Here is an 18,565-nt window from a genome sequence, read left to right as displayed (position 1 = left end):
GACAGGAAGGGCCCAGCGGAGCGGTGCTTGAGACGGCGGGGCCCAGCGGAGCGGTGCTTGACAGGAAGGGCCCAGCGGAGCGGTGCTTGAAATGAAGGGCCCAGCGGAGCAGTGCTTGAGACGGCGGGGCCCAGCGGAGCGGTGCTTGACAGGAAGGGCCCAGCGGAGCGGTGCTTGAAATGAAGGGCCCAGCGGAGCGGTGCTTGAGACGGCGGGGCCCAGCGGAGCGGTGCTTGACAGGAAGGGCCCAGCGGAGCGGTGCTTGAAATGAAGGGCCCAGCGGAGCGGTGCTTGAGACGGCGGGGCCCAGCGGAGCGGTGCTTGACAGGAAGGGCCCAGCGGAGCGGTGCTTGAAATGAAGGGCCCAGCGGAGCGGTGCTTGAGACGGCGGGGCCCTGTTCAGCGGTGCCTATCTCCACGGCGGGGCCCTGTTCAGCGGTGCTCTTCTGCACCGCGGGCCCTGTTCAGCGGTGCCTAACTCCACGGCGGGGTCCTGTTCAGCGGTACTCTTCTGCACCGCGGGCCCTGTTCAGCGGTGCCTATCTCCACGGCGGGGCCCTGTTCAGCGGTACTCTTCTGCACCGCGGGCCCTGTTCAGCGGTGCCTATCTCCACAGCGGGGCCCTGTTCAGCGGTACTCTTCTGCACCGCGGGCCCTGTTCAGCGGTGCCTATCTCCACGGCGGGCCCTGTTCAGCGGTACTCTTCTGCACCGCGGGCCCTGTTCAGCGGTGCCTATCTCCACGGCGGGGCCCTGTTCAGCGGTGCTCTTCTGCACCGCGGGCCCTGTTCAGCGGTGCCTATCTCCACGGCGGGGCCCTGTTCAGCGGTGCTCTTCTGCACCGCGGGCCCTGTTCAGCGGTGCCCATCCAGCAGGTCAAGGGAGCCAGACCTGGCCTGGACTCCCTGTTCAGTCGCCCTCGGACCGTGACGTTTCTGGACCCTTCGGGGACGGACTCCTGGCCTCCTTAGTGTCCTCCTTCCCAGCTGGGATGTGGCATGTGGGGTCCACCTTCTCCGCGCTCCTGCTGCCCTTCCGCTCCTTTGATGGGGCTCTCGGGCCCTTGCCTCCCCCAGATGGTGTGGGTGCTGAAGTGGCCGCACATTGCTCCTTGGGGGCAGCCCTGTCGGTCCTTGCACGGCGGTCCTTGGTTTTGCGGGTCCTCTTGCCGGGGGGGGGCTGGACGTGTCCTTGCTGCTGATCGATGTGTCACTGCTGGCAAAGGGTGGGCTCCAGAACCCAGGCACAACAGTGACACCCGAAGCTGGGCTGGTGGTGGCTGCGGTGCTCTTGGGACTCTTTGAAGATGGATGGGGGAGGTCATCGGGGGGAAAGAGGTTAAGGTTAGCCAGGAAAAGTTTTTTAGGGCCAAGGTAAAGGGTAGGAGAAGTGGAGATGGAAGTGGAGGTAGAGGAGGTGGTTGTAGGAGAGTCAGGTGTGCTGTCATTGGGTGAAGGTGCTGGTGCAGTAGGCTGTCGTGAGGTGGATGGCTGTTGGGTGGGTGGCTGCCTGCGTTTGTGTGTCTTGGAAGAGGGGGTGACAGACACAGTGGGAGAGGACACAGGGGACGTGTACATGGCAGTGGGGGTGGTGACTGCACGAGTGTGGACTGTACTGGAGGGTGAGGTGGTGATGGAAGCACTGGCTGATGTTGGGGTGCATGCAGGTGTGAGTGTAGACGTCACAGGGAGGGAGGAGGGAGACGAGGAGGAGGGGGACACAGGGGTGGCAGTGGCTGTTGGCATGTCTGCATCTGGGTGTTGCTCGGGTGAGTGTTTACGGGATCTGTGGTGCTTGTGTTTGGATGAGCTGCTCTTGGGTGTTGAGGTGTGTGCAGGCTGGTCTGATGGTGTGGATGGGATAGGCTGAGGAACAGGAGATAGAGAAAGGCTGGAGGCAGTAAGAAGAGGGAGGCTGGAAACAGGGACAATGGCTGCCGTCAGTGCTGAGGCCAGAGCAGTGAACGCTCGTTGATGGGCAGCCTGACCCGAATGAATGCCCTCCAGGTACGCATTGCTCTGTTGCATCTCCCTTTGCACACCCTGGATGGCATTCAAAAGGGTCGTCTGCCCAACAATGAGCGTCCTTACCAGGTCAATGAGCTCCGCACTGAGGGCAGCAGGGGCAACAGGGGCAGGGGCTGAGGTGCCTGGGGCGAAGGAGACGCGCGCCTTCCTGGGCGAACCGGCACGGAGCGAAGACAGAGGGGCTGCTGGGAGGGCGGGGCTGGTGCGCTGGGTGGCGGCTGTACCTGTAGAGGCGGGGGGCACGGATGTTGCCGCCACCCCTAGGGAGCTCCCATCCGAGGACTTGTCGCTTTCGCTGCTCTCACCAGCGGTCCCCGTCGTGGTGCTCCCCTCGCCCTCCGGATCACTGGTGCCCTCGGTGTCTGTTCCTGGGCCCACCGGGGCCTTGTGTCCTGCAGCTCCCTCGTGCTCCGATGCCATATCTCCTCCGCCTGATGATGCTAATGCACACATGCACAAGAAGATGAAGAGAAAGGGTGGGGGGAGAAAAAAGAAGACCAGGTTGAGTGCATGCAATGTCAACACCGTTGGCGGAGAGGACAGACACAGGTGCCTAATGCACTAAGCCGCGCATTCGGGGTACACTACTCAGTACTACTGACTAAGACAACAGGCCAAGAGACGTCAAACGCGCACATGGGAGATGCTGGACCTTCAATGGCTGTACTTGTCACCCTACAGAGGTGGGGGCCGGGGGCACAGGGCCATGCCTAAGGGAGAGGACTACACTACAGAAAGCGCCCTGGCCTAATGTCACCCACAGCCCTCCTCCCCCACCCAGACGCCTCCACTGCGCAGAAAGATAGGAGAATGTGCTGATACTCACCCCCTTGTGTCTGCTGTGATGTCTTAAAGCGCCCATCCAATTCAGGGTAGGCCACCGCCAGGATCCGGGACATCAGGGGGGTCATGGTGCGACTGGCACCCCTCCTAGGTTGGGAGGCCATCCCCAGCAGTGTTTCTGCGGTCTTCCTTGTTCCGCGGCGGATGTCCTCCCACCTCTTGCGGCAGTGGGTGCCCCGTCTGTTGTGGACCCCCAAGGTCCGGACTTCCTTGGCGATGGCACGCCAAATCTCGATCTTCTGATGGGCGCTGACCTATTAGACATGTACAGGGTGGAAAGGAGGAAATCATCAATGGCCTGCATGTTAGATGTAATTGCCCCCCCCCCCACTTTGCCATATGGCACATGCTCTCATCTGTCGGGCGTTGCACTCCTCATTCGCCCCCCACCCCACCAACTTACATCCACCCCAATCCACACAGGCATAGCCCATTCCATTAGCACCCGGGGTACTCACTTGTTGGTCTGGAGGACCGTAGAGTAGCGCATACTGGGGGAGGACCCCATCCACGAGCTTGTCCAATTCTTCAGACGTGAAGGCAGGGGCCCTTTCCCCAGTCACAGCAGCCATTGTATCTTCCAGACCGAGGTCACAGCAGCACTTGCAGTATAGGTCCTCTCCTGTGGATGATCAGGTCTCGAGTGATTAAGCAGATAGAAAATGGCGGTCACGTCCGCGGCGGTGTGTACCGCGGCGGTGCGTACCGCGACCGCCGGCGCACTTCGTTATTGGCTCCTGAAACCCATAGGCTTCAATGTTAACCAATGCGGCTTTGCGCTGCGGTCTTCGACCGCCTACCGCCACGGTGTGCCCCGCCAGCGCAGTGACCTCACATCCCATTGTCCCACTTCACAGGTCAGGCAGCCGCCATTTCAAGGGTCCACATGGCTTAATTTTGACTGCGACACACAGGCCTAGGCCTTGCATTGCCACACATACACGCCTTTCAACCCATTGCCATTCTTTAACTGTGCAAGCTGTCTGTACGTACCTGTGGTTTGGCTGACTCTGTGCTCCATGTTGTCCTTCCTAGGCACCGTCCGCTGGGACTTGGGATGAGAAGGAGGAATCCTCGCGTGTACCGACCCCTGGTGGACCTGTCGACAATGGAAGAACGCCATATAATCCTTCGATACCGACTTGACCGTGCCACTATCCATGAACTGTGTGCCCAGCTGGAGCCAGCCCTGATGTCCCCCATCCGCCAACCCACAGGGATTCCCCCTCTGGTGCAGGTTTTGTCAGTCCTCCATTTTTTGGCCAGTGGGTCATTCCAGACCACAGTGGCCATGTCATCTGGAATGTCTCAGCCTATGTTTTCAAAGATTTTGAGCAGAGTGTTGTCTGCCCTGATGAAACTCATGCGGAGCTACATCATTTTCCCCGAGGACGGTGACTTGCCCACAGTGAAGGGTGATTTCTATGCCCTTGGACATATCCCCAACATCATTGGTGCCATTGATGGGACCCATGTGGCTTTGGTACCCCCAAAAGACGATGAGCAGGTGTACCGAAACAGAAAGAATTATCATTCGATGAATGTCCAGGTGGTCTGTTTGGCTGACCAGTACATCTCCCATGTAAATGCCAAGTTCCCAGGGTCAGTGCATGACGCGTATGTGATGCGAAATAGCAGCATCCCCTATGTGATGGAGCAGCTACAGAGACAACGTGTGTGGCTAATAGGTGACTCTGGTTACCCCAACCTGCCGTGGCTACTGACCCCAGTAAGGAATCCCCGGACAAGAGCAGAGGAACGCTACAATGAGGCCCATGGGCGTACAAGGAGGGTGATTGAGCTAACCTTTGGCCTCCTGAAGGCCAGGTTTAGGTGCCTGCATATGACTGGTGGATCCCTAATGTACTCACCAAAGAAGGTGTGCCATATCATCGTGGCGTGCTGTATGCTTCACAACCTGGCTTTGCGACGCCAGGTGCCTTTCCTGCAGGAGGATGGTCCAGATGGTGGTGTTGTAGAAGCCGTGGAGCCTGTGGAGAGTGAAGAGGAGGAAGACTCTGAGGACGACACAGACAATAGGGACAGAGTGATACAACAGTATTTCCAGTAACACCCAGGTAAGAATCACCCACGCCATTTCACAATTGCTTCTAGCCTCCTGCATCTGTACTTTCTGTAGTTCCCCACAGATGTTTTTTATTAATTTATGCCTTTCCCTTCCCTTCTCAGTGCTGTCTGACTCAGTACCTGACTTCTGCTTGGTTCGCCCATGAAATACAGCGTATTGACATTGGTATGTTGTCATGACTAATTGACAGAACAGAAATTGAACAGTAATATGTTATCCCTTTGTTAATAATACAGCATGACTCAAAACAGGTTTGTGTGCAAAATGTGATTTATTTACAGTGCTAGATACCGGTACATGTGATTCTAAGGGTGATGGGTGGGGGTGGAGGAATATCCATGGCAGAGTCCAGTTCTCAGTCTCACAGGTGCATTGTTCTTTTGCTTGTGGAAGGATGGAGCATAGGCAGTTCATGGTTGGACAGGGTGGCAATGTGGGACAGTGGGAAGACTTGAGGGGGTATGTCCTGCTGGCGGGGGTCTTGACATCCTACTCTGTCTTTTTCTTTGGTCTCAGGCTCCTCTTACGGGGTGGTTGTTCTTCAGCAGGAGGTGGGGTTCTGGGGGGCTGTCGAGGTGTTGGGACCTCCTGTCCACTAACGCCGGCGGAGGTGGTAGGCTGTTCCTGGTCCGGCCTAGTGACAGGGGCCCTGTGTGGTGCACCATGGTCCCGCAACGCGTCCTCTATCCTGTGGAGGGCCAGGACGATGGTCCCCATTGCTGTCCCGATGATTCTCAGCTCCTCCCTGAACCCCATGTAGCGTTCCTCCTGCTGTGCCTGGATCTCAGTGAACCTGGCCAGTACCGTCGCCATCGTTTCTTGGGAGTGGTGGTAGGCCCCCATGAGGGTGGTGAGGGCCTCTTGGAGAGTGGGTTCCCTGGGCCTCTCCTCCCCCCCCTGTCACACAGCAGCCCTCCGAGCTGCCCGGTTTCCCCCGGCCTCTGTCCCCTGGCCGGTGTGCCCGCTCCCACTGCCCCCAGGTCCCTGTTGTTGTTGGGGTGTCGGGTTAGCCTGGGTGCCCTGTAGTGGCAGACACACCGCTGATTGAGCTGTCCTAGAGACAGAGGCATGGGCCCGCTGGGTGGGAGCTGTGCTGGTGTCGGCAGAGGGGGTCGGGTCTGGTGTGGCCTGTGTCTGGGTGAGGGGAACCGACTGCCCAGAGGTCCCCGATGGTCCGGGCTGGTCATCAGGTTCACTGTTGACAGAGCTGCTATCCTCAGTGTGGGCCTGTTCCAGTGGTGGGATGGACACTTCTGGACCCTCCTGGCTGGTGTGTTGTCGTTCGGGTCCTGCATGGGGTAAGAGAGTTTGGTTATTGTTTCTGTGTGTGCAATAGCAGGCGTGTTGTGGGTGCCCTTGTCCCCCAGTGCAGGCATTCCCTGGAGGGAGGTGTTGTGAGGGTATTTAGTGGGGGGGAGGGGTTAGTGCAGTGGTCATGCTTAGGTGATGGGTGCCCATGGTTTGTGTTGGCATGCAGGAGTTGGTGTTGGGATGGGTGGGTTGTGCTGGTGAGACATTGTCAGGAAGGATGTGTGCTGGGGGGTTGGGGTGAGGGTGGGGGTGTGGGTTGGCATGCTGGTGGGGTGTGGGGGATATAGTAGTTGAGATGGGACTTACCAGAGTCCATTCCTCCGGCTACTCCTGCGAGGCCCTGAGGATGCAGGATGGTCAAGACCTCTTGCTCCCACGATGTAAATTCGGGAGGGGTGGGTAGGGGTCCGCCGCCAGTCTTCTGGACCGCGATGTTGTGCCTGGAGACCATCGACCGGACCTTCCCCCGTAGGTCGTTCCATCTTTTGCGGATGTCCTCCCTATTCCTGGGATGCTGTCCCACCGCGTTGACCCTGTCCACGATCCGCTGCCATAGCTCCGCCTTCCTGGCTATACTGGTGTGCTGCACCTGCGAGCCGAAGAGCTGGGGTTCCACTCTTAGGATTTCCTCCACCATGACCCGGAGTTCTTGGTCCGAAAATCGTGGATGCCTTTGGGGTGCCATGGGGTGGTGTGGGTGAGGTGTGGGGTGGTGTATGTGATGAGGAGTGTGTTGGTGAGTGGTGCTTTGTGCTACTATGTGGTGTGTGTGATGGTGTAGTGTGCCTCAGTGTGTCTTGCTTTGGATTGTCTGCTGTGTCTCTCTCTCCTTCTCTCAGTAATTGGGGTCGCAGGGGTTTGTGGGTGATGTGGGTGTGTGTTTTATAGTTGGTTGATTGTGTGGGAGTGGTGTGTGTATGTGTATCAGGTGTGTGTTTTTCAAATTGTCCAATGTGGCTGTGTTTTGGTGATGTGTGTGTATTCTGACCGCGGCGGTGTGTAGCGCCAATGGAATACCGCGTTTGAATGACCGCCGTGTGGATTCGTGGGTCGTAATGGCATGGGCGTATTTCTGTTGGCGTGACGGTGGAGGTTTGGTCATCTCCAGTTTATCGCTGCCCGCCGATGTGGCGGGCTGCAGTGGAGGACGGATTTTTGGAGGTTTGGCCGTTGTGGGTCAGAATGACCGTGGCGGTTGACCGCGGCCGCGGCGGTGTTATGGCGGTCTTCTGACCGGCGGTAAGGGCATTTTACCGCCGAGGTCAGAATCACCCCCAAAGTGTTTATTTCATTTGGAGATCAAGCATTCTAAAGTCAACAGAACACTACTCTTGTTTTTTAAACTATATTTAATGTTTACTTGAAGAAATTGAGTTTTAAAAGTTTGAACTAATTCTAAAATGTTGCTGAAATTTGAAAACAGGACTTCCTATTTATGAGAGAGAAGCTTTGACCACTAAACAACAGCACCTACTTATCTTACAAACTATGAATAGCTGACTTTGTGGAGATGACTTGTCCTCACTGCCTTCAGTGCAGTCGTGTTTATCTGTGGTGAAATGTTGAACAGAAAAGCATTCCCCACCACTTTAGAAGAATACCTACATTTTAGTTAAAAAGTACTTAGAAAAGTGGATTACATTTTTGTGTGGTTTACACATAATAATTGTAGAGGAATACATCAATTGCCTTCAACTCTAGGGTTTTAGTTCCTATATACCTTCCTATTTGATTTACTCTTCCTTTTACATTCAAAGTATTGCTTCTGTTACCATGAAAATTCTCTGAATTTTGTTTAATATTAAGATGAACTGTCTATTAGTAAGATGACTCAGATTTTTCATTTTTAAATTGTGTAAGAGAACATGTCAGGAAACTGATCTGTAATTTAACAATTAAAGTATGAAGGTGCTGCTGAGATTTAAACTCAGGATCTCCTATTTACTAGACAGGCGCTTTAACCAGCTAAGCCACAGCACCTGCATGACAAAGTTCTAAGAAATAGTTAGCTGAATGGAGTGAATTAGAAATCAGTTTTGTTTTTTTAATTTTCTTTTCTAAGTTCACACAACTCGGTTCTGAAACACTGTAGGTGAGAACACCAAATTTATTTAAAAATACTTCCATAAGAGGTGGCTTACCGTTCTTCTAATATATTGAATTATGTCTTGTGAGTGAAATGCATTAGTTAAATTCAACTCTAAATTGAATTTTCATCTCTTTCCTGGTCGTTGTGATTCTCATTTCCCTTATTCATGCATGGTATTGCTTTGAAATTCTGCAAAATACCAAGTGCTTATTTCATTATGAGATGAAGCATTCTAAAGTGAATAGGAGTCTACTCTTGTTTTTAAACTGTATTTAACATTTTCTTGAAGAAATTAAATTCTATAAGTTTGGACCAAATTTGAGGTACTGCTGAGATTTGAACTCAGGATTTCCTGTTTACAAGACAGGCACTTTAACCACTAAGCCACAGCACCTCTTTGCTCTAAGTTCACACAACTCTTTTCTGAAACACTGTAGGTGAGAACACCAAATTTATTTAAAAATACTTCCATAAGAGGTGGCTTACCGTTCTTCTAGAATATTGAATTATGTCTTGTGAGTGAAATGCATTAGTTAAATTCAACTCTAAATTGAATTTTCATCTCTTTCCTGGTCGTTGTAATTCTCATTTCCCTTATTCATGCATGGTATTGCTTTGAAATTCTGAAAAATACCAAGTGCTTATTTCATTATGAGATGAAGCATTCTAAAGTGAATAGGAGTCTACTCTTGTTTTTAAACTGTATTTAACATTTTCTTGAAGAAATTAAATTCTATAAGTTTGGAGCAAATTTGAGGTACTGCTGAGATTTGAACTCAGGATTTCCTGTTTAAGAGACAGGGAGTTTAACCACTAAGCCACAGCACCTCTTTGACCTACAGCAATTAAATAATTCACTTAGTTGCCATTATTGGTTCTCAATGCCTTCTGTGCAGTCTTCTTTATCTGTGTTATTACGTTAGACATAAAAGAATTCCCCATCACTTAAGAAGAATACCTAAGTCTTTGTTAAAAAGTACTCATAAAAGTAGATTACATTTTTGAGTGTTTCACAAATTATTATTGTAGAGGATTGCATCACTTTTCCTCTTCAACTCCATGGTTTTATTTCCTATTTATCTTCCTCTTTGATATACCCTTCATTTTACATTCACAGTCTAGCTTCTGTCTTCTTGAAAATACTCAGAATTTTATTTAGTATTAAGATGAATTATTCAATAGTAAGCTTATTCTAATTTTTCATTTTGAAATTATATCAAAGGTTCATCTAATGAAAATAATCTGTTATTTAACTATAAAAAAAAGAGAAAGGTGCTGCTAAGAGTTGAAGTTAGGATCTCCTGTTTTCCATAAAGACACTTTAACCAGCTAGGCCACAGAACCTGCATGTCAAACTTTACTGGATCTGATAACAGAATGGAGTGCAATAGAAATCTTGTTTTTCAATTTTCTTTTCTAAGTTGATACAACTCTGTTGTCAAACACTATAGGTTAGAAGACCACATTTATTTTAGAATACTTCCTTAATGAGTGACTTACCCTACCTATAGAATATAAAATTATGTGTTGTGAGTAAAATGCATTAGTTAAATTGAACTTTCAATTTGTTTGTCGTCTCTTTCCTTTTCTTTAACATTCTCTTTTCCCCTATTCTTTTATGGTATTGCTTTGAAATTCTACAAAACACAAAGTGTTTATTTCATTTGGAGATCAAGCATTCTAAAGTCAAAAGAACACTACTCTTGTTTTTAAACTATATTTAATGTGTACTTGAAGAAATTTAGTTTTAAAAGTTTGAACTAATTCTAAAGTGTTGCTGAAATTTGAAAACAGGACTTCCTATTTATGAGAGAGAAGCTTTGACCACTAAACAACAGCACCTACTTATCTTACAAACTATGAATAGCTGACTTTGTGGAGATGACTTGTCCTCACTGCCTTCAGTGCAGTCTTGTTTATCTGTGGTGAAATGTTGAACAGAAAAGCATTCCCCACCACTTAAGAAGAATACCTACATTTTAGTTAAAAAGTACTTAGAAAAGTGGATTACATTTTTGTGTGGTTTACACATAATAATTGTAGAGGAATACATCAATTGCCTTCAACTCTAGGGTTTTAGTTCATATATACCTTCCTATTTGATTTACTCTTCCTTTTACATTCAAAGTATTGCTTCTGTTACCATGAAAATTCTCTGAATTTTGTTTAATATTAAGATGAACTGTCTATTAGTAAGATGACTCAGATTTTTCATTTTTAAATTGTGTAAGTGAACATGTCAGGAAACTGATCTGTTATTTAACAATTAAAATATGAAGGTGCTGCTGAGATTTGAACTCAGGATCTCCTCTTTACTAGACAGGCGCTTTAACCAGCTAAGCCACAGCACCTGCATGACAAAGTTCTATGAAATAGTTAGCTGAATGGAGTGAAATAGAAATCAGTTTTGTTTTTTTAGTTTTCTTTTCTAAGTTCACACAACTCTTTTCTGAAACACTGTAGGTGAGAACACCAAATTTATTTAAAAATACTTCCATAAGAGGTGGCTTACCGTTCTTCTAGAATATTGAATTATGTCTTGTGAGTGAAATGCATTAGTTAAATTCAACTCTAAATTGAATTTTCATCTCTTTCCTGGTCGTTGTAATTCTCATTTCCCTTATTCATGCATGGTATTGCTTTGAAATTCTGCAAATACCAAGTGCTTATTTCATTATGAGATGAAGCATTCTAAAGTGAATAGGAGTCTACTCTTGTTTTTAAACTGTATTTAACATTTTCTTGAAGAAATTAAATTCTATAAGTTAGGAGCAAATTTGAGGTACTGCTGAGATTTGAAATCAGGAGTTCTTGTTTACGAGACAGGTGCTTTAACCACTAAGCCACAGCACCTCTTTGCCCTACGGCTATTGAATAATTCACTTAGTTGCTATTATTGGTTCTCAATGCCTTCTGTGCAGTCTTCTTTATCTGTGTTATTACGTTAGACATAAAAGAATTCCCCATCACTTAAGAAGAATACCTAAGTCTTTGTTAAAAAGTACTCATAAAAGTAGATTACATTTTTGAGTGTTTCACAAATTATTATTGTAGAGGATTGCATCACTTTTCCTCTTCAACTCCATGGTTTTATTTCCAATTTATCTTCCTCTTTGATATACCCTTCATTTTACATTCACAGTCTAGCTTCTGTCATCTTGAAAATACTCTGAATTTTATTTAGTATTAAGATGAATTGTTCAATAGTAAGCTAATTCTAATTTTTCATTTTTAAATTATATCAAAGGTTCATCTAATGAAAATAATCTGTTATTTAACTATGAAAAGAGAAAGGTGCTGCTAAGAGTTGAAGTTAGGATCTCCTGTTTTCCATAAAGACACTTTAACCACCTAGGCCACAGAACCTGCATGACAAACTTTACTGGATCTGATAACAGAATGGAGTGCAATAGAAATCTCGTTTTTCAATTTTCTTTTCTAAGTTGATACAACTCTGTTGTCAAACACTATAGGTGAGAAGACCTCATTTATTTTAAAATACTTCCTTAATGAGTGACTTACCCTACCTATAGAATATTGAATTATGTGTTGTGAGTAAAATGCATTAGTTAAATTGAACTTTCAATTTGTTTGTCCTCTCTTTCCTTTTCTTTAACATTCTCTTTTCCCCTATTCATTTATGGTATTGCTTTGAAATTCTGCAAAACACAAAGTGTTTATTTCATTTGGTGATCAAGCATTCTAAAGTCAACAGAACACTACTCTTGTTTTTAAACTATATTTAATGTTTACTTGAAGAAATTGAGTTTTAAAAGTTTGAACTAATTCTAAAGTGTTGCTGAAATTTGAAAACAGGACTTCCTATTTATGAGAGAGAAGCTTTGACCACTAAACAACAGCACCTACTTATCTTACAAAATATGAATAGCTGACTTTGTGGAGATGACTTGTCCTCACTGCCTTCAGTGCAGTCTTGTTTATCTGTGGTGAAATGTTGAACAGAAAAGCATTCCCCACCACTTAAGAAGAATACCTACATTTTAGTTAAAAAGTACTTGGAAAAGTGGATTACATTTTTGAGTGGTTTACACATAATAATTGTAGAGGAATACATCAATTGCCTTCAACTATAGGGTTTTAGTTCATATATACCTTCCTATTTGATTTACTCTTCCTTTTACATTCAAAGTATTGCTTCTGTTACCATGAAAATTCTCTGAATTTTGTTTAATATTAAGATGAACTGTCTATTAGTAAGATGACTCAGATTTTTCATTTTTAAATTGTGTTAGAGAACATGTCAGGAAACTGATCTGTAATTTAACAATTAAAATATGAAGGTGCTGCTGAGATTTGAACTCAGGATCTCCTGTTTACTAGACAGGCGCTTTAACCAGCTAAGCCACAGCACCTGTGTGACAAAGTTTATTGAAATAGTTAGCTGAATGGAGTGAAATAGAAATCAGTTTTGTTTTTTTAATTTTCTTTTCTAAGTTCACACAACTCTGTTCTGGAACACTGTAGGTGAGAACACCAAATTTATTTAAAAATACTTCCATAAGAGGTGGCTTACCGTTCTTCTAATATATTGAATTATGTCTTGTGAGTGAAATGCATTAGTTAAATTCAACTCTAAATTGAATTTTCATCTCTTTCCTGGTCGTTGCGATTCTCATTTCCCTTATTCATGCATGGTATTGCTTTGAAATTCTGCAAAATACCAAGTGCTTATTTCATTATGAGATGAAGCATTCTAAAGTGAATAGGAGTCTACTCTTGGTTTTAAACTGTATTTAACATTTTCTTGAAGAAATTAATTTCTATAAGTTTGGACCAAATTTGAGGTACTGCTGAGATTTGAAATCAGGATTTCCTGTTTACGAGACAGGCGCTTTAACCACTAAGCCACAGCACCTCTTTGTCCTAAGGCGATTGAATAATTTACTTAGTTGCATTATTGGTTCTCAATGCCTTCTGTGGAGTCTTCTTTTTCTGTGTTATTACTTTAGACATAAAATAATTCCCCATCACTTAAGAAGAATACCTAAGTCTTTGTTAAAATGTACTCATAAAAGTAGATTACATTTTTGAGTGTTTCACAAATTATTATTGTAGAGGATTGCGTCACTTTTCCTCTTCAACTCCATGGTTTGATTTCCTATTTATCTTCCTCTTTGATATACCCTTCATTTTACATTCACAGTCTAGCTTCTGTCATCTTGAAAATACTCTGAATTTTATTTAGTATCAAGATGAATTGTTCAATAGTAAGCTGATTCAAATTTTTCATTTTTAAATTATATCAAAGGTTCATCTAATGAAAATAATCTGTTATTTAACTATGAAAAGAGAAAGGTGCTGCTAAGAGTTGAAGTTATGATCTCCTGTTTTCCATAAAGACACTTTAACCACCTAGGCCACAGAACCTGCATCACAAACTTTACTGGATCTGATAACAGAATGGAGTGCAATAGAAATCTCGTTTTTCAATTTTCTTTTCTAAGTTGATACAACTCTGTTGTCAAACACTATGGGTGAGAAGACCAAATTTATTTTAGAATACTTCCTTAATGAGTGACTTACCCTAGCTATAGAATATAAAATTATGTGTTGTGAGTAAAATGCATTAGTTAAATTGAACTTTCAATTTGTTTGTTGTCTCTTTCCTTTTCTTTAACATTCTCTTTTCCCCTATTCTTTTATGATATTGGTTTGAAATTCTGCAAAACACAAAGTGTTTATTTCATTTGGAGATCAAGCATTCTAAAGTCAACAGAACACTACTCTTGTTTTTAAACTATATTTAATGTTTACTTGAAGAAATTGAGTTTTAAAAGTTTGAACTAATTCTAAAGTGTTGCTGAAATTTGAAAACAGGACTTCCTATTTATGAGAGAGAAGCTTTGACCACTAAACAACAGCACCTACTTATCTTACAAACTATGAATAGCTGACTTTGTGGAGATGACTTGTCCTCACTGCCTTCAGTGTAGTCTTGTTTATCTGTGGTGAAATGTTGAACAGAAAAGCATTCCCCACCACTTAAGAAGAATACCTACATTTTAGTTAAAAAGTACTTAGAAAAGTGGATTACATTTTTGTGTGGTTTACACATAATAATTGTAGAGGAATACATCAATTGCCTTCAACTCTAGGGTTTTAGTTCATATATACCTTCCTATTTGATTTACTCTTCCTTTTACATTCAAAGTATTGCTTCTGTTACCATGAAAATTCTCTGAATTTTGTTAAATATTAAGATGAACTGTCTATTAGTAAGATGACTCAGATTTTTCATTTTTAAATTGTGTTAGAAAACATGTCAGGAAACTGATCTGTAATTTAACAATTAAAATATGAAAGTGCTGCTGAGATTTGAACGCAGGATTTCCTATTTGCTATACAGGCGCTTTAACCAGCTAAGCCACAGCACCTGTGTGACAAAGTTTATTGAAATAGTTAGCTGAATGGAGTGAAATAGAAATCAGTTTTGTTTTTTTAATTTTCTTTTCTAAGTTCACACAACTCGGTTCTGAAACACTGTAGGTGAGAACACCAAATTTATTTAAAAATACTTCCATAAGAGGTGGCTTCCCGTTCTTCTAATATATTGAATTATGTCTTGTGAGTGAAATGCATTAGTTAAATTCAACTCTAAATTGAATTTTCATCTCTTTCCTGGTCGTTGTAATTCTCATTTCCCTTATTCATGCATGGTATTTCTTTGAAATTCTGCAAAATACCAAGTGCTTATTTCATTATGAGATGAAGCATTCTAAAGTGAATAGGAGTCTACTCTTGTTTTTAAACTGTATTTAACATTTTCTTGAAGAAATTAAATTCTATAAGTTTAGAGCAAATTTGAGGTACTGCTGAGAATTGAACTCAGGATTTCCTGTTTACGAGACAGGCGCTTTAACCACTAAGCCACAGCACCTCTTTGCCCTACATCAATTAAATAATTTGCTTAGTTGTCATTATTGGTTCTCAATGCCTTCTGTGCAATCTTCTTTATCTGTGTTATTACGTTAGACATAAAAGAATTCCCCATCACTTAAGAAGAATACCTAAGTCTTTGTTAAAAAGTACACATAAAAGTAGATTACATTTTTGAGTGTTTCACAAATTATTATTGTAGAGGATTGCATCACTTTTCCTCTTCAACTCCATGGTTTGATTTCCTATTTATCTTCCTCTTTGATATACCCTTCATTTTACGTTCACAGTCTAGGTTCTGTCATCTTGAAAATACTCTGAATTTTATTCAGTATCAAGATGAATTGTTCAATAGTAAGCTGATTCAAATTTTTCATTTTTAAATTATATCAAAGGTTCATCTAATGAAAATAATCTGTTATTTAACTATAAAAAAAAAGAGAAAGGTGCTGCTAAAAGTTGAAGTTAGGATCTCCTGTTTTCCATAAAGACACTTTAACCACCTAGGCCACAGAACCTGCATGACAAACTTTACTGGATCTGATAACAGAATGGAGTGCAATAGAAATCTTGTTTTTCAATTTTCTTTTCTAAGTTGATACAACTCTGTTGTCAAGCACTATAGGTTAGAAGACCAAATTTATTTTAGAATACTTCCTTAATGAGTGACTTACCCTACCTATAGAATATAAAATTATGTGTTGTGAGTAAAATGCATTAGTTAAATTGAACTTTCAATTTGTTTGTCGTCTCTTTCCTTTTCTTTAACATTCTCTTTTCCCCTATTCTTTTATGGTATTGCTTTGAAATTCTGCAAAACACAAAGTGTTTATTTCATTTGGAGATCAAGCATTCTAAAGTCAAAATAACACTACTCTTGTTTTTAAACTATATTTAATGTGTACTTGAAGAAATTGAGTTTTAAAAGTTTGAACTAATTCTAAAGTGTTGCTGAAATTTGAAAACAGGACTTCCTATTTATGAGAGAGAAGCTTTGACCACTAAACAACAGCACCTACTTATCTTGCAAACCATGAATAGCTGACTTTGTGGAGATGACTTGTCCTCACTGCCTTCAGTACAGTCTTGTTTATCTGTGGTGAAATGTTGAACAGAAAAGCATTCCCCACCACTTAAGAAGAATACCTACATTTTAGTTAAAAAGTACTTAGAAAAGTGGATTACATTTTTGAGTGGTTTACACATAATAATTGTAGAGGAATACATTAATTGTCTTCAACTCTAGGGTTTTAGTTCATATATACCTTCCTATTTGATTTACTCTTCATTGTACATTCAAAGTATTGCTTCTGTTACCATGAAAATTCTCTGAATTTTATTTAATATTAAGATGACTCAGATTTTTCATTTTTAAATGGTGTTAGAAAAGCATCTCAGGAAACTGATCTGTAATTTAACAATTAAAATATGAAGGTGCTGCTGAGGTTTGAACTCAGGATCTCCTGTTTACTAGACAGGCACTTTAACCAGCTAAGCCACAGCACCTGCATGACAAAGTTCTATGAAATAGTTAGCTGAATGGAGTGAAATAGAAATCAGTTTTGGTTTTTTAGTTTTCTTTTCTAAGTTCACACAACTCTGTTCTGAAACACTGTAGGTGAGAACACCAAATTTATTTAAAAATACTTCCATAAGAGGTGGCTTACCGTTCTTCTAGAATATTGAATTATGTCTTGTGAGTGAAATGCATTAGTTAAATTCAACTCTAAATTGAATTTTCATCTCTTTCCTGGTCGTTGTAATTCTCATTTCCCTTATTCATGCATGGTATTGCTTTGAAATTCTGCAAATACCAAGTGCTTATTTCATTATGAGATGAAGCATTCTAAAGTGAATAGGAGTCTACTCTTGTTTTTAAACTGTATTTAACATTTTCTTGAAGAAATTAAATTCTATAAGTTTGGAGCAAATTTGAGGTACTGCTGAGATTTGAAATCAGGATTTCCTGTTTACGAGACAAGCGCTTTAACCACTAAGCCACAGCACCTCTTTGCCCTACGGCAATTGAATAATTCACTTAGTTGCTATTATTGGTTCTCAATGCCTTCTGTGCAGTCTTCTTTATCTGTGTTATTACGTTAGACATAAAACAATTCCCCATCACTTAAGAAGAATACCTAAGTCTTTGTTAAAAAGTACTCATAAAAGTAGATTACATTTTTGAGTGTTTCACAAATTATTATTGTAGAGGATTGCATCACTTTTCCTCTTCAACTCCATGGTTTTATTTCCTATTTATCTTCCTCTTTGATATACCCTTCATTTTACATTCACAGTCTAGCTTCTGTCATCTTGAAAATACTCTGAATTTTATTTAGTATTAAGATGAATTGTTCAATAGTAAGCTAATTCTAATTTTTCATTTTGAAATCATATCAAAGGTTCATCTAATGAAAATAATCTGTTATTTATGAAAAGAGAAAGGTGCTGCTAAGATTTGAAGTTAGGATCTCCTGTTTTCCATAAAGACACTTTAACCACCTAGGCCACAGAAACTGCATCACAAACTTTACTGGATCTGATAACAGAATGGAGTGCAATAGAAATCTCGTTTTTCAATTTTCTTTTCTAAGTTGATACAACTCTGTTGTCAAACACTATGGGTGAGAAGACCAAATTTATTTTAGAATACTTCCTTAATGAGTGACTTACCCTACCTATAGAATATAAAATTATGTGTTGTGAGTAAAATGCATTAGTTAAATTGAACTTTCAATTTCTTTGTTGTCTCTTTCCTTTTCTTTAACATTCTCTTTTCCCCTATTCTTTTATGGTATTGGTTTGAAATTCTGCAAAACACAAAGTGTTTATTTCATTTGGAGATCAAGCATTCTAAAGTCAACAGAACACTACTCTTGTTTTTAAACTTTATTTAATGTTTACTTGAAGAAATTGAGTTTTAAAAGTTTGAACTAATTCTAAAGTGTTGCTGAAATTTGAAAACAGGACTTCCTATTTATGAGAGAGAAGCTTTGACCACTAAACAACAGCACCTACTTATCTTACAAACTATGATTTGCTGACTTTGTGGAGATAACTTGTCCTCACTGCCTTCAGTGCAGTCTTGTTTATCTGTGGTGAAATGTTGAACAGAAAAGCATTCCCCACCACTTAAGAAGAAAACCTACATTTTAGTTAAAAAGTACTTAGAAAAGTGGATTACATTTTTGTGTGGTTTACACATAATAATTGTAGAGGAATACATCAATTGCCTTCAACTCTAGGGTTTTAGTTCATATATACCTTCCTATTTGATTTACTCTTCCTTTTACATTCAAAGTATTGCTTC

General features: G+C 42.5%; 8 non-coding genes across 8 annotated transcripts; all 8 read right to left on the bottom strand.

The window, feature by feature from the left end:
- Positions 1 to 8,175: 8,175 nt before the first annotated feature.
- Positions 8,176 to 8,249, bottom strand: TRNAT-AGU (transfer RNA threonine (anticodon AGU)). The gene has a single exon. It is a non-coding gene; the product is annotated as a tRNA-Thr (tRNA).
- A 430-nt stretch (positions 8,250 to 8,679) lies between these two features.
- Positions 8,680 to 8,752, bottom strand: TRNAT-UGU (transfer RNA threonine (anticodon UGU)). Its single transcript has one exon. It is a non-coding gene; the product is annotated as a tRNA-Thr (tRNA).
- Positions 8,753 to 10,635: 1,883 nt separating this feature from the next.
- TRNAT-AGU (transfer RNA threonine (anticodon AGU)) lies at positions 10,636 to 10,709 on the bottom strand. The gene has a single exon. It is a non-coding gene; the product is annotated as a tRNA-Thr (tRNA).
- Positions 10,710 to 12,657: 1,948 nt separating this feature from the next.
- On the bottom strand, positions 12,658 to 12,731 carry TRNAT-AGU (transfer RNA threonine (anticodon AGU)). The gene has a single exon. It is a non-coding gene; the product is annotated as a tRNA-Thr (tRNA).
- Positions 12,732 to 13,161: 430 nt separating this feature from the next.
- Positions 13,162 to 13,234, bottom strand: TRNAT-CGU (transfer RNA threonine (anticodon CGU)). Its single transcript has one exon. It is a non-coding gene; the product is annotated as a tRNA-Thr (tRNA).
- A 1,949-nt stretch (positions 13,235 to 15,183) lies between these two features.
- TRNAT-CGU (transfer RNA threonine (anticodon CGU)) lies at positions 15,184 to 15,256 on the bottom strand. The gene has a single exon. It is a non-coding gene; the product is annotated as a tRNA-Thr (tRNA).
- A 1,431-nt stretch (positions 15,257 to 16,687) lies between these two features.
- On the bottom strand, positions 16,688 to 16,761 carry TRNAT-AGU (transfer RNA threonine (anticodon AGU)). The gene has a single exon. It is a non-coding gene; the product is annotated as a tRNA-Thr (tRNA).
- Positions 16,762 to 17,190: 429 nt separating this feature from the next.
- Positions 17,191 to 17,263, bottom strand: TRNAT-CGU (transfer RNA threonine (anticodon CGU)). The gene has a single exon. It is a non-coding gene; the product is annotated as a tRNA-Thr (tRNA).
- Between the last annotated feature and the right edge of the window lie 1,302 nt (positions 17,264 to 18,565).

Source organism: Pleurodeles waltl, chromosome 12 (assembly GCF_031143425.1).
Source record: "Pleurodeles waltl isolate 20211129_DDA chromosome 12, aPleWal1.hap1.20221129, whole genome shotgun sequence".
Taxonomy (NCBI): domain Eukaryota; kingdom Metazoa; phylum Chordata; class Amphibia; order Caudata; family Salamandridae; genus Pleurodeles; species Pleurodeles waltl.
The sequence above is the reverse complement of the archived record's forward strand: the minus strand, read 5'-3'. Positions and strand labels throughout refer to the sequence as shown.